The sequence below is a fragment of the Lynx canadensis genome, chromosome A2 (genome assembly GCF_007474595.2).
Source record: "Lynx canadensis isolate LIC74 chromosome A2, mLynCan4.pri.v2, whole genome shotgun sequence".
NCBI lineage: Eukaryota > Metazoa > Chordata > Mammalia > Carnivora > Felidae > Lynx > Lynx canadensis.
In genome coordinates, this window is record NC_044304.2 from 16,744,462 (window position 1) to 16,760,706 (window position 16,245).

General features: G+C 43.7%; 1 protein-coding gene and 1 non-coding gene across 2 annotated transcripts in view; one reads left to right on the forward strand and one right to left on the reverse strand.

The window, feature by feature from the left end:
- Nucleotides 1-12,896, reverse strand: part of LOC115508009 (SREBF chaperone) — a 72,647-nt gene extending 59,751 nt beyond the window's left edge. The window contains exon 1 of the mRNA XM_030306441.1: nucleotides 12,797-12,896. The gene's annotated coding sequence lies outside the window, so the exon portion shown is untranslated. The remainder of the gene's footprint in view (nucleotides 1-12,796) is intronic.
- On the forward strand, nucleotides 3,780-3,882 carry LOC115509471. The gene has a single exon (XR_003967372.1). It is a non-coding gene; the product is annotated as a U6 spliceosomal RNA (small nuclear RNA).
- Nucleotides 12,897-16,245: the final 3,349 nt, after the last annotated feature.

A 16,245-nucleotide genomic window follows, 5' to 3' on the forward strand; every position in this document is an offset into this window, starting at 1 on the left:
ACAGTATGAAGCCTGCTCAGGATTCTCTCTCCCTCTCTCTCTGCCCTTCCCCCACTCATGTTCTCTCTCTCTAAATAAATTTTAAAAAATAATAAATACACCAAAGCCCAATAGAAATATGGGCAAAGGATATGAACAACTTATTCACAGAAAAGAAAATGGAAAACAGTCCTTCAACCTTATAGCAACAGGAGAGATACAAATTAAAACTACACCTGATAGGAGTGTTCACTCTACTACTCTTAACTTTTCTATAGGTTGAACTAAGCTTGGAAGAAAAAATATACAGAGGAATAATTTTTTCACCTATCAAACTGGCAAAGATCAAACTGTGTGCTATCACAGTGCCGGTGAGGCCACTGCCACACACAGCTGAGGAGCATACTGGACATAGCCTCTATGGAGGTTTATCTGCAAAGAGCTATCAAAATTGCAAAAGCACATACTCATCAACCCAGCAATCCTGCCTCTGCTAAGTGACCAGACAGATGCACTTGGCCATGCATCAAATGATGCCTACAGAAGTGTTTCTGCACTAGCAAAATTGACAACACCTTATATGTCCATCAACAGAGCTCTGGCTAAATAAAGGTATATCCTGACAATGGAAAATTATCCAGTTGTGAAAGACAATGAGAAAGTTCTTATGTATCGATAATGAACTATCACAAACAGAGAAAAAAAGCAAGGGATATAGTGGGCTACTTTCATGTAAAAGCAAAGAGCTCTCTGTGTATCTGCCTGTATTATGCAAAGAACACCCCTGCAGATACTGGAGAACTGGTAACACTGGCTGCCTCTAGGGAGAGGATGAGGTGGCCAGTGCAAGATGGAAGGGAAACTTCCCTGTGTATACTCTGTTGTTCCTTTTGAATTTTGTGCCATGTGAATGTATTACTGCACTGAAAAGCTAAAATTAAAAATAATGAACAATGCTTCCCTGTGGAAGCAGCAGTCTTCCCTGAATTTCTGTCACTGTGTATTTCCCCCATGCCTGTGTTCGTTCTGACTCTCTGAGCCTCCTCTGATTGATTATGGTCCCTTTGGGAAGAAGGTCACAGCTGAATCGCCTTTGTGTTCCCTAGAGTACCCAGCATCTCATTTGGTGCCGAGCGGAAAGTCACTGCAAGTCTGTTCACTGTGCTAAACTAGTCCACTGGTGCAAACAATTCATCCTTGGGGGAAAGAAGATTTTTTCGGAAAGTTGTTTTGCAAGGCGGCCCAATGATAAGGACAGGAAATTCTGCTTCTGAAAGCATCAAAATTAGCCAAACAATCCAGAGAATTCTCAGCAGACCAAGTTAAAAGTAAATGAACAGAGAGAGGAGTTTCACTTCATGAATGAAAGCTGATTTCAGAGAACTTGAAGCCTGAAAATACATATATATTCAAGAGGATGATTACTGCCACATTTAGAGTAACTGTTAGGATGGCACAGCAATACCCAGATACCCAGATTGAAGGGAAGACCAAATTATATCAACTGGTTGTGATGGTCATCACAAGTAACCACGTACATGACGCCGACTCTCTTCACAACTGGACAACAACAAATATATTACAGATTTTCTTCCACAGTGCCAGCTACCACATTCTTATTCCCTTCTGACCTGGTCAGGGACTGAACTGACCCCTGCTAAGAATGTAGGCAAAGAAATTTGTTTTAAACCTAGAAGCAACCCAGGAACCCAATGGGACAGCCCAGTCATTTCATAAGACTTCTGGCTGAGGGGGAGGGTGCCCTCGGTCTCAGTCCCAGCAGGTGCTGGCAGGAGCATGGCGAGGACCAGCCGCCTGCTCCCAGCTAACCGTGGGCAAGCACAGCCATATCCACACAGGACAGAGGCCCCTTGCCTGGTTTCCTGACAGAAGTGTGGCCTGATGGAGGGCACCACGGTTCTTGATAGCTTACCCTGAAGTGAGAGTGTGAAGAGACTCTTTTTCATTACTGTCACAAAAGCTTCTAATATAAACGCTACACAGAAAATGGTTTCATTCCCAACATAAATCTGCAAAAGCACTGTGAGAGAGAGCTTGAGATGAAGTTCACCTGGAGCTCTTCTCCTTGACACAGCCATTTTCAAAAAATGGTGCTGGGAAAACTGGACAGCCACTATGCAAAATAGTTAGATGGGACCATTACATCACATATAAAAATTCAAAATTCATCAAATACCTAAACAAAGAGCTAAAACTATAAAACTCTTAAAAGAAAGTAGAGTAAAAGCTTCAGAATAATGGATTTGACAAGCATTTCTTGAATATGACACCAAAAGCACAGGCAGAAAAAAAAATTGGACCTCAAAAACTGAATTTTTGTGCATCAAAGGAAGCTATTGACTGAAAAGACAACCCACAGAGTGGGAAAAAGTAATCATACCTGATAGGGACTTAATATCTAGAACACATAAAAAAAACTTTTATAACTTGGCAACAAAAAACCAAAAAAGCCTATTCAAAAATGGGAAAAGGACTGGAATAGACATTTCTCTAGAGAAGATATACTAATGGCCAAGAGGCACATGAAAAGATGCCCAACACCACTAATCATTAGGGAATGCAAACCATAATGACATTAAAATCATAATGACAGTGGGGTGCCTGAGTGGCTCAGTCACTTAAGTGTCCGACTTCAGCTCAGGTCATGATCTCGCGGTTCGTGGGTTCAAGCCCCGCGTCGGGCTCTGTGTTGCTAGCTCGGAGCCTGGAGCCTGCTTCAGATTCTGTGTCTTCCTCTCTCTGCCCCTCCCCCACTCGCACTCTGTCTCTGTCTCCAAAAAATGAGAAAAAAAAAATTAAAAACAAAAACCATAATGAGATATCACTTCACATCCACAAGCATAGCTATTATTAAAAAATAAAAACAGGGGCACCTGGGTGGCTCAGTCAGTTAAATGTCCAACCCCTGATCTCGGCTCAGGTCATGATCTGGTGGTTCATGGGTTCAAGTCCCATGTCAGGCTCTGTGCTGACAGTGCAGAGCTTGCTTGGGATTCTTTCTCCCCCTATCTGCCCCTGCTCTGCACGCATGCCCTCTCCCTCTGTCTCTCTCTCTCTCTCTCTCAAAAATAAGTCAACATTTAAACATCTTTAAAAATAATAAATAAAAACAAATAAAAATGGAAAGTAACGTTGCCAAGGATGTGGAGCAACTGGGAACCCTTGTAAGTTACTGGTACAAAGTAAAATGGGGCAGCCACTGTGGAAAACAATCTAGCAGTTCCTCAAAAAGTTAAATACAGAATTACCATATGTTCCAGCAATTCCTCCCCTGGGTATATATCCAAAGAACTGAAAGTAGGGATTTGAACAGATATCTGTACAGTCATGTTTATAGTACCATTATTCACAATAGGCAAAGGGAGAAACAGCCCAAATGTCTGCCGACAGATAAAGAGATAAATAAAATGTGGATATACATACAAGAGAATATTTGGAAAATATTACAAAAGGAATGAAAAGAAAATGAAATTCTGACACATGATACAACATGGTTGAACAATGTTCACTATGTTAAGTGAAATAAGCCACATATAAAAGGACAAACACAGTATGATTCCACTTATACGAGGAACTTAGAATAGGCAAATTCATAGAAACAGAAAGGAGAATAGTGGTTGCCAGGGGTAGGAGGAGGGAAGAATGGGAAGTTGTTTAATGAGTACAGAGTTTGTGTTTGGAATGATGAAAAAGTTCTGGAAATGGACAGTGGTGATGGTTGTACAATACTGTGAATATATCTGATGCCACTGAAAGGTACACTTAAAAATGGTTAAAATGGTGCTTCAGCAGTAACATATGGTAATACTGGAATGACAGAGAAGATCAGCATAGCCCTTGTGCAAGGATGACACACAAATTTATGAAGCATTCCATGTATTAAAACAAACAAAAAAAATGGTTACGGGTGCCTGGGTGGCTCAGTCTGTTAAGTGTCCAACTTTGGTTCAGGTCACGATCTCGTGGTTCACGAGTTCAAGCCCCATGTCAGGCTCTGTGCTGACAGCTCAGAGCCTGGAGCTTGCTTCGGATTCTGTCTCTCCCTCTCTCTCTGCCCCTTCCCTGTTCACAGTCTGTCTCTCTCTCTCAAAAATAAACATTAAAAAAAATTTAATGGTTAAAATGATAAATTTTACGTTATGTATATTTTATCACAATAAAAAAAACTCACCAAATAATTTAGAAAGGGGGTGCCTGGGTGGTTCAGTTGGTTAAGCATCCAACTCTTGATTTTTGACTCAGGTCATGATCTCATGGTTATGAGATCAAGCCCCATGTTGGGTTCCGTGCTGAGTGTGGAGCCTGCTTGGGATTCTCTCTCTGCTCCCTTGCTTGCACGCATGTATGCTCTCTCTCAAAGTAAAAAAAAAATAAACATTTTTTTAAATGTAAAAAAAATTAAAATTAAAAAGTTAAAAATAAAACAATTTAGAAAGAAAAAATGAAAGTATAAAAAGAGGAAGAGTGAAAGATACAGATGAAGCAAGAGTGCCCTGAGTTAATTAGTAAATAACAGATATAACTGAATAATAGGCACACAAAAGCTCACTGCTCTCTGCTTTTGTATATATTTGAATTTTACCATAATAAACATTAATAAACAAGGAAGTCTTTGTAATGTGTGAAACCTTTTTAGAATTTATCCCCTTACAAAATTTAGCAAGAATGAATACGCAAGGTTCAAAGACCTTCCAGCTGGCTGGCTTAGTTGAAGAGCATGCGACTCTTGATCTGGGGGTTGGGAGTTTGAGCTCCACATTGGGTAGAGATTACTAAAAAAAATAAACTTAAAAAAAAAAAAAAGGTTAAAAGACTTAAGCTGAAGGCCTAAAACTATAAAATTCTTTTCTTTATGCTTTATTTATTATTTAGAGAGAGAGAGAGAGAGAGAGAGAGAGAGAGAGAGAACCCCACGCACACAATCCCACAACCATGAGATCATGACCTGAACCAAAATCAAGAGTTGGACACTCAACCAACTGAGCCACCCAGGCATCCTTATAAAATTCTTATAAGAAAACCTAGGGCAAGGGGCACCTGGCTGGCTCAGTTAACCTTAGAGTCATGAGTTCAAGCCCCATGTTGGGTGTAAGATAACTTAAAAAAAAAAAAAAAAATGGCAAAAGCTTCACAACATTGGACTTGGCAATGATTTCTTGGATATGACACTAAGGACACAGGCAAAAGAAAAAAACAGATTGGACTTCTTGGGGCGCCTGGGTGGCGCAGTCGGTTAAGCGTCCGACTTCAGCCAGGTCACGATCTCGCGGTCCGTGAGTTCGAGCCCCGCGTCGGGCTCTGGGCTGATGGCTCAGAGCCTGGAGCCTGTTTCCGATTCTGTGTCTCCTTCTCTCTCTGCCCCTCCCCCATTCATGCTCTGTCTCTCTCTGTCCCAAAAATAAATAAACGTTGAAAAAAAAAATTAAAAAAAAAAAAAAAAACAGATTGGACTTCTTAACAATGTTAAAATTGTGTGCACCAAAATACACCAGCAACAGAGTGAAAAGGCAGCACAAAGAATGGGAGAAAATATTTACAAATCAAGTACCTGGTAAGGGATTACTATCCAGCATACACAGAGAACTCCTAAAACAACAAAAAAACAAACAATCTGATGTAAAACTGGGCAAAGGACTTGAATAAACATTTCTCTACAGAAGATACATCAATGGCTAATAAGCACATAAAAAGATGCTCAACATCACTAACCATTAGGGAAATGCAAATCAAGACTACAATGAGATATCATCTCACATCCACTAGGATGGCTACCATCAAAACAAAACAAAACCCCAGAAAATAACAAGTGCTGGCAAGGATGTGGAGAAACTGGAAACCTTGTTCATCACTAGTGATAATGTAAAATGGTACAGCCACTGTGGAAAACTGTATGATGGTTCCTTAAAAAATTAATCAAAGAATTACTATATGATCCAATAATTCCATTTATGTATATACCCAAAACAGAAAACAGGAACTTGAATATTTGTACACCCATATCCATAACAGCATTATTCACAATATACAAAAGGTACAAACAACCCAAATATCCATCACTGGATATATGGGTAAATAAAATATGATATATAAATTCCATTTTAACACATGCTACAACATGGATGAATCACGAGGACATCATGATAAATGAAATAGGCCAGTCACAAAAAGACAAATACTGTATGATTCCATTTATATGATGTACTTAGAGTAGACAAAATCAGAAAGTAGAATGGTGGTTGCCAGGGGCCTGGGGAAGAAGGGAATGGGAAGCTGTTCAATGGTATAGAGTCTTGGTTTTCCAAGATAAAGAGAAATGGGAGATGAATGGTATTAATGGTTGCACATTATGAATTTATTTAAACCACTGAACTGTACACTTAAAATGATTAAGATGACAAGTTTTATATATATTTACCACAATAAAAAAATTAAACAACAAAAAAGAAGGAGCACACAGGAGGGGGTAGGGGGGAGGAAGACAGGGCTAGGAGGGATTAAGTGTATTAGAAGGAAAGGAAATAGGGGAACAGAGATTCGGTTACAATATAGTTACAGTAATGTTTAGAATAGGGATGAAATGTGTTTTATATATATGTATGTGTATGTGTGTCTATATATATATATATATATTTTTTTTTTTTTTTATGCAGGGAGACTTTTTTTTTAACGTTTATTTTCAAGAGACAGACAGAGACAGAGCATGAGCAAGGGAGAGGCAGGGAGAGAGAGGGAGACACAGAATCCGAAGCAGGCTCCAGGCTCCCAGCCGTCAGCACAGAGCCCGACGCGGGGCTAGAACTCACAAACTGTGAGATCATGACCTGAGCCAAATGTGGACACTCAACTGATTGAGCCACCCAGGTGACCCAAATGTGTTATATATGTTATGGTATAATCTAAAAGAGCAAAATAACTAGACATTAAAAAGAACATCATAAGCCAAAAGTAACCTTAATATAGAAAATACAAACCATAGAACTCTGAGTACAAATCAGACTCTGAACTCCCAAATAGCCAATGCAAAGAGGGAACCATTACTGACTTAGTTCACACTATACTTTAGACAAAATCAAAACAGTGGCTTCGAAGAGGCACAGTCATTCCAAGCATTAAACTTCAAGGAAATTCCAGTAGGCCTCAGAGATTTTCTTAGGGACTTCTCACACAGATCTCCATGCAAGCTGCTGGGACCATGCAAAGTCAGTTTACTAAAAAACAATTGGAGGAGGGGCCAAAATTATGTTGCCTCCTAATGATCTGGCTTCACTCAAAGACAAAACACTGCCCAGAACATGTGCATTGAAACACCTTCCAGCACAGTCTCACGAATGTTTTCTCACAGTTGTGCTTGGGATGGCATTTGGGAAGTGAAAAATTCAAGATTATCCTCCTTGACAGGAATATGAGATGCAACATTCTCTGTTGTTTGCTAAAGGCAGGTCTTGATGTTTCCAACAGTTACTGGTGCAGGGATGACAAATCAGAATGAACGTCCACATCCAACCAGAGGTCAGGCCTGAAAGAAAGCACCTAATCACCCCATGGAGATGAGGCGGCATCTACATGAGCTGGTAGAGAGAAGAGTTGGGTACATCATTTTGGGGAAGATCATGAGAGCAGGGAGCTACTAAAGATTGTTGAAGAGGACCATGATTGGAGACTTTGAGTGATAGGGCAGTCTTCTGAAAGGTGCAATCCCAACCCACAGCCAAACACAGCAAGCTGCTCAAAGTTGAAAGTTACTGGGAAACATAAAAATAAATGAAATTTTAAGTTTAAAAAAACAAAAATGGGGGTCCCTGGGTGGCTCAGTCGGTTAAGTGTGTGACCTAAGCTCAGGTCATGATCTCGCACTCTATAGTTGGAGCCCCACGTTGGGCTCTGTGCTGACAGCTTGGAGCCTGGAGCCTGCTTCGGATTGTGTGTCTCCCTTGCTCTCTGCCCCTCCCCTGCTCATGCACGCACTCTCTCTCAAAAATAAACATTAAAAAAATGTTTTAAATGCTGTAGAATAGGGGCGCCTGGGTGGCTCAGTCGGTTGAGCGGCCGACTTTGGCTCAGGTCATGATCTCGCAGTCCGTGAGTTCGAGCCCCGCATCGGGCTCTGTGCAGACAGCTCAGAGCCTGGAGCCTGTTTCGGATTCTGTGTCTCCCTCTCTCTGACCCTCCCCTGTTCATGCTCTGTCTCTCCCTGTCTCAAAAATAAAACGTTAAAAAAAAATTTTTTTTTAAATAAATGCTGTAGAAGTGTTTTACATAAAATCATGTTTACGCAATAACAAAAAATGGATACAAGACAGTATGATCTCATTATAGAGAAAGAACACGCGAGAACAAGAAAATGAGCAAGAATAAAGCCTGCCACTGGAATTATAGAAAAAAAAAACCTGTGCACATGCACACCTGCCTATTAACTGTTCTTCAACAGACAACTTGTATTTTTTAAACATCTCTAACCCCGCAACAAATTTAGAAATATAGGATTGCAGTAAAAAATAAAAATAGCTAAATAAAAACGTTGAAGAAAAAAAAAATTAAAAAAAATGGGGCGCCTGGGTGGCGCAGTCGGTTAAGCGTCCGACTTCAGCCAGGTCACGATCTCGCGGTCCGTGAGTTCGAGCCCCGCGTCGGGCTCTGGGCTGATGGCTCGGAGCCTGGAGCCTGTTTCCGATTCTGTGTCTCCCTCTCTCTCTGCCCCTCCCCCGTTCATGCTCTGTCTCTGTCTGTCCCAAAAATAAATAAAAACGTTGAAGAAAAAAAAATTAAAAATAAAAATAGCAATATAATGAGAATGAAATTCTCAACTGAGAATTGAGAATTATGACATCATCTAAAAATAATGAGAAAACTGGCTAAGAACAAGAGCCAGTTATGTACTTGGCAAAACTATAGTGTACGACTAACGCTGATGGGATTCAGTGTGAAACACGTAAGTACTGGCATCATGCTCTGGTTTTAGGTGCACTGTATGGAGCCATAGCTCTCAAAGTATAGTTCCCTAGACCAGCAGCAGCACCTGGTAACTTGTTTGAAATTCAAATTCCAAGGCCTAGCTCTAAACTACAGAGTCAGGGACTGTAGTGAAGTGAGGTTAAAACCAGCCCTCCAGGTGATTCTGATTCACACTAAAGTAAGAACTGCTGGTATGAATCATGTCCCACCTGGATTAAAAATAAATAAATAAAAAGCTTGTCTAGCCAAAGAAATACAGTTTTTGCTCAAACCCCTTTCTGTTATTTTAAACTGAACTCCTAAACATGCACTAATCTATTCAACTGTGAAATAAGCTGGAAGTAACTTACATATATTTTTTAAATTAGAATTCTGGAATTTCTTGTTTTAATATAATGCACCAATCACTGCAGAGGAGTGACCTGAAGAAAATCAAATCTAGTTTGTAAAAAGTGGTAAGGAATCAACGTATCTGGAATTTCAATATATCTAACTATCATCTAAAATTTGCAAATACTCTGAAGTTGCTTAACAGCTATGACTATTACAACTGCCACATTTACGTTAACTGATTGTTTTAGTGTCTCACTTCTGACATTAACAGGTTTAAAATAGAAGAGATTCAACAAAATTTTAATTTCTAAAGGGCTATCTCAGTTACTATAGCTTCAAACTTAAAACTGCTGCTATATTTGAGACAAAGACCATTAAAATAACCATATCCTCTTTCACAAAATTGTAACTGCAACTTTTAAAATAATTTATAATTGGTTATTAATATGAAATACCATTCTCCCTCTTCATGTGGAATCACACTGAACTTCATTAAACTTCCAACTCAGGAACAAATGATTAGCACAACACCTTACATATTTGATACAAATGCTAAATATCAAATCAGAGGTTTCCAAATGTTTTTGATTATGAAACCCCAACAAGAATTTGAGTAAACATCCCAATATATATATATTAGTACATGTTATATATATATACTACTATATAGTGTACATTATAAAATAACCTAATAAAAATTAAGTAAATCTAAAATAAACACGAAAGTCAGTTTTGATTTTTTTTTTCCCTGAGACCCATGTGCACCTTTGATGCATGCACTCCCCATCTTTGGACTCCACTGCAAAACTCATGTATGGGCCAGCAACCCTGCAAGCGTTCTCTGGCAGTGCCCCTGACCACTCAAGAGGAAGCTGTCAAATGCAGGGCCGAACTGCAGTCTACTTCCTGCTGAGTTCCACATCTGAGACTTGGGTCTGTGATGCTGGCTTCTACCCTTCACCCCATCACCTTCTTCTGCTACCTCTCACCTGCCAACGGGCAACGGAGGAGACTGTGAAGCCAGCAGGCGCAAGAAGAACATAAAAGTACAGACTCGTCAAGCAAGCCTAGGTTTGCAGAGCCTGGGCTCTGCCTCTAACTCAGCAGGTGACCCGGGGCCAGGCAGATAACATCTGTAAAACTCATCATTAAAGGGGGTGATAACAGTATCATCTCCCCCGGTTACTACGATGATTAAGTGAGATAAGCTATTATTAGAGCACCTAACACAGTATCTAGACAGTACACACGTTCAATAAATATTTCACTCAAAATTACTACTTCAGGCAGGGGGGAAAAAAAAAACAAAGTCACCTGGACTTTGTTTCATCAGCCAACTCAGGAAGGGAGCAAGTTAAGTTACAGTGGAAGTAGCTCAAGTAGCAGGGTCTGGCAGATCTGAAGGCCTGATCCACCACTTACAAGCTGGGTGACCCTGGAAATCCACTTTCTCTACGAGAGGCAACCTTCTCATCTGCTCAAATGGAAGTGATGACATAAACCGTATACAAAGTACCCGTCAGAGCCAATATAACTAACCCTGGCAACGGCAAATGGCTACCAATGGTGAGGTTAAACAAACAGCACAGAAACCTAAGTGTCATTCCACGGTCCTTAAGACACATCCATGTGCATGGCTAGATACTAAGAGAGTAAGCATCTCTAACGTCTGCCGCCAAACATTAATAAATGCACGAGTACTGAACCCCACAGGCATGGTTTGCTTCCCAACTGGACAGTTTACTTGCTCAGGCAACTCATAATGACCCCAGGCAACTCATAGTCTTTCTGCCCGCTAGGAGTAGACTTTTTATCCACCCCACAACCGTAAACTAGTCTAGATTGCTGGGACGGTGAGGGGGAGAGGGGGGGATACCAATGATTATAAAGCACATGGGGACCTCAGGACTCATGCTGCTTTTGCACAACAGCAAAAAGAGAGAGAGAGAGAGAGAGAGAGAGAGAGAGAGAAAGAGAGCTCTCAAACACCCAATTAGTTCATAATAAATGAGAAGTAATGCTTTCAATCTATGACCAAAAGAATGAATAATAAGATACATTTATATTTTGTTTTTTACATCATGTGCTTAGTGGGAATGCTCCAAATGTGTAAAAACACCTTAAAACCAAAACTATATTAACATTCACTTAGAAATATACAGGTCAGGGGCACCTGGGTGGCAGTTAAGCATCTGACTTCAGCTCAGGTCATGATCTGGCAGTTGGTGAGTTTGAGCCCTACGTTGGGCTCTGTGCTGACAGCTCAGAGCCTGGAGCCTGTTTCAGATTCTGTGTCTCCCTCCCTCTCCCCCCCCCCCCACGTTCTCGCTCTCGCTCTCGCTGTCTCGAAAATGAATAAATGTTCAAAAACAATATACAGATCAGATGGCAACTACTCTTGTGGTGAGCAAAACATAGGAAGTTCAATCACTGTTGTACATCTTAAAATAATGTAACATTGCAAGTCAACCATACTCCAAAAATTTTTTATCTTAAAATGTGGCACTGTAAAAAAAAAAAAAAAAAAGGAAAACAAATAGTTCATCATTTAAGCAGCATTCAGGAACACTAGGGTGTGTTCGGCACTAACCAGACATCCTTGACCCTAGCCTTCAATCTTAGCACGATATCCTGAGACAGCAGCACACCAATAAGCCACCATATAACCAAACTCCGCAAAAGGTCTGGTGGGATAAAAGAAACACAAATCTAACATCATTAAGTAAACCTTTCGTAGGTCTTTTTCACAAATATTATCACAAAATCCCCAAAGAGTGTAATCACGCAGCTCTGATTGTCACCACAAGAGGTGGGACAGCCAGAAGCCAGACCGAGGAGAACTCCTCCCAGAACCCCCACAGGGACCCGCCGCCCCCTCCGGCCAACAGCATTTCCACCTGTACAACTTTCTGCGATTCAAACGGTCCAGGCTCCCTGCAACGTGACATAAACCGTATAATCCTGTACGATATACTAAGGTAATAATAAACACGAAGCAACACGGTAAACACAGGCAACGTGATTGAGCAAAGTTTGGGCTTCGGCAAAACATAAAACCAGAAGCCAAGCAAAACCCAGCAAAGAAGCTACGTGTTGCCTCAAAACCAGAGAGCCCAAAAGAGACAGGAGTGGACAGCATGCTCTCCCCCGCACTCTAGAAAACCCAGACAGCCCCAAAGCAGGTTCTAGAAGCGGCGGCTTCCCGGGACCGCGGGCCAGGGGCCGGCCGCAACGGCGAAACCCCCTCCCCCGGCAGTGGTCACGCGGGACCAGGGACTGGGTGGGGGCACGGGCGCGCGGGCGGGGGCGCGGCCCGGGTGGGGGTGGGACGCGGCCGGGCCGGCCCCCCTCTCCGGCTGCGGTCTCCCGGCCCGCACGGCTGCTGGACACGCGCCCACGCCCGCGCGCCCGTGCCCCTGGCGGTTCCCCACCCCCGACTTCCCGGGACCGCGCGGCCGGAGGCCCGAGCCCGAGCCGTGGACAGGCGCCGTGGGGACACGCGCGGGGGTACCTGTGGCGGCAGCAGCTCCCAGGCGGCGGTGGCGGCGGCGGCGGGGGCGGGGCGCGGCGTGCGCGCTCCCGGCCCGTGGTCCGGTGCGTGGTGCCCGCCCTCTCTATGCCGGCCGCCGGGCGCCCGCGCAGCTCTCCGCCCCTTCACCTCTCACCTCCTACCTTTCCCCTCCCGCCCTCACCGCCCTCCGCACGTGCTCCAGAGGCGCGCACATGCGTAGTCGAGCCCCGCCCGCGGCTCCCGCTTGCCCCCTGGCGGACGCCCGCCACAACACACAGAGGGAGGGAGAAGTGGCGGTCCTGGGCTGGGCGGGGCGGAGCGGGGCGGGGCGTGAAGATGGGGCAGGGCCCTGAGGACTGCACCAGGGCTTTTGACAGACAGCACCTTCCAGAGAATTTATCAAGAACGTGCACCAGATGCCTATGGCCCCGTTTGGAACAGCGATAAATTAAAAACAACCATGCAGATGCATAACAAATACACATGGCTGGAATAACTTCTGTCCATAAAACAGATTTCCCTACAGCCTTTTTAAAGGATAAGTTTTATGAATATTTACTGATGTTGAAACCTGTTCTTGAAAGATGGTTCAAAATGAGCTGTACAGTACGATCTCATTTTTGTGAAAAGTCATCCACAGAGAAGGAAGGCTCTGGGTGCTGCTGATGTGTGGTGGGCAGATATGATTGAGTGGCGGGCGGGTTTAGGGTGCTGGGCTTTTCTATCCGCCGAGGGGCATTTAACCATTCATTTTACACATACTGTGTGTCTTTGTTGGAACCGCACATCTGCGTCCACTGAGTTTTTTACTATGTGCCGGGTGCTGAGCTGAGCATTCATCTGAGCGTCCCGAAAGCCCTTATGTAGGGCTCCTTACTGGGTCTCACACAAGCGGAACAGGAGGGGCCTTCGCCCGCGCTGGGGACACAGCCCAGCGCTGACCATCCGGGGATGCTGCGCGCTGCGACTGCCCGGGGCCCACGCGCAGGGACCTGGATCGCACCCCCTTCGCCCTCGAGTGCCAGGGGTCGGACCCGCCCCCACCCTGCTGCCCCAGGCATGCTCAGCTCAGCCGCACCCACCCCGGGGCAGATCCTGATCCAGCCCTCAGGAGTGGATGGGACAATGCAAGATGGGACTCCAGCCCCCAGCCCTTCCTAAGCCTTCTTCAAAGAGTCATACTCCTCCCTCACGCCCATTCATTTCCACTGGACTCTGGACCGCCTCGCCAAGGCCGCCTAAGGCTTGCCTCCCTCCCTGCCCCACCACACTATTGTCACAGGGAAATTAAACAATAGTGAGGACAAGTGGCCTAGGCCCAAAGTGACCTTGAAGATTTTGCCCTGTATTCAGGATTAGTTTCTGGCTTTACATGGTAATTTTTATTCTATGAAGAATTTGTTTTTGGTTTTATTTTTATGTGTTTTTTTTATTACGTGAAGGTCCCTTACTGGTACTGTTTCCATGAGTGGCCAAGACCAGGGGGAAAGGGGTAGGGAAACACATGTCTTGCTTGTTTTTAAATTAGAGAGAGAGGAGGGCACCTGGGTAGCTCAGTTGGTTGAGCACCTGACTTTGGCTCAGGGCATGATCTCACACTTCGTGAATACAAGCCCCACATGGGCTCATTGCTATCACTGCAGAGCTGGCTTCAGATCATCTGTCCCTCTCTCTCTCTGCCCCTCCCCCCTCATGCTCTCAAAAATAAATGATAAAAAACAATTTAAAAACAAATAAATTAGAGGCCACAATGGGCAGCAGCGTGGAGAGCCTTACCTACATCCCTCATCCATTCTCACATCACTCTCTACACATCTGGCCCTTGAAATGCCATCCTCTGGCCCCTCAGAAACCTTGAGCAAGAGGGATCCCACTTATCCTTCAGCTGTTCCTTCTCTCTCTCCACTGTCTCATTCCTTTTGGCAAAAATAAAGTCTATCCAGTTTATTTTTAGTTTTCTTGGTGAAGCTACTGTGACCCTGCATGACTCAGTCCCAATCCTTTCCTTTTACTGCCAAGTTTCTACAAAGAATGTGGTTCCAAACTTGCCTTACAGCAGAATCACCTGGGGAATATTTAAAGTTAAATCTGTCTTCCTGAGCCCTATCCTAGTCCACTCCAGAGAGGGGGAGGAGCCTGCCTTTTCACAACCCCCATTATAGAGACTTAGACTGTCTTTTGGGAAGTGCTGTCACCCCCCCCCCACCCTTCTTCGCCAACCCCTCCCCACCCAAACGCTCCACCAAACCTGTGTCTGCAGGGGACTGACTCTCAGCAAGGTCTGGACACTGCCTCCAAAAACAAGAGCCTCCAAAACGGACGAGCACTTAGCTAAGCGTCTATGTACCTTGCAGCACCCACTGCCGAGAGTGCTTCATGGCTGGGAGCTGAGGTTCTTGGGCTCCTGGTGAAGCTGCTCCCTAGGAGTGGAATGAAGTGGTCATGATTTTTGGGCTCCTCCAACATTTTATTATGAAAACAGAAAAGTTGAAAGGACCACACAGTTAACAACTATACCCTAGAGCTGTTAATGTTTTGCTTAGTATCTTATACCTATCAAACACACACACACACACACACACACACGAAATAAAACTTCTCTTCCTTTATCCACCCAACAATCCATTCAATTTGTTACGCATTTCCAGGTAAGTTGCAGATACAACTTCAGCTTTTTTCTTTTTTAATGTTTACTTATTTTTGAGAGCAGGAGAGAGGGAGACAGAGGAGCCAAAGCAGGTTCTGCACTGACAGCAGAGACCCTAATGTGGGGCTCGAACCCACGAACTACGAGATCATGACCTGAAGTCAGACGCTTAACCAACTGAGCCACCCCGGCACCCCATGACACATTCAGGTGAAACATCTTCATTTAGCCCTAACTAGCCAAAGCTCAAAGCTCAACTTTACTTCAGATTGCTCCCCACGGGAATGATAAATCCAAAAGCTTTAAAAACTCAGTGGAGCAGAGAGATCATCAAGAAGTGATAACAGTCCCCCATACCTGAGCTTCCACACTGGGCCAATCCTTATGACAATCTTAAAAATAGCGGCTTGGTCTATTTTACAAATGAAGAAAACGTCTAAAGAGAGGAGGGAGGAGGTTTGCCTACGGTCACTCTGGTAACTGACCAGGTGGCCACAGGCTAAGACCCAGGGCTCTGGATTCTCAGCCCTCTGTCTAGCTACCTCCACATGTCATGGACACAGAGAAGGGTGTTTTATAACGACACAGGTCTGTCTCTGCAATCATTTGCACTCACGACCATGCCCACCATGAATTAAGCATTAGTGATAGCAGCCGGCAGCATGGTAAAATGGAAAAGACTGTTTCAGGACCAGACTCCTTGGATTTGTTATTATTATTTTTTTAATGTTTATTTATTTTTGAGAGAAAGAGCGCAAGTGGGGGAACGGCAGAAGAGAGAGGGAGACACAGAATCCAAAGC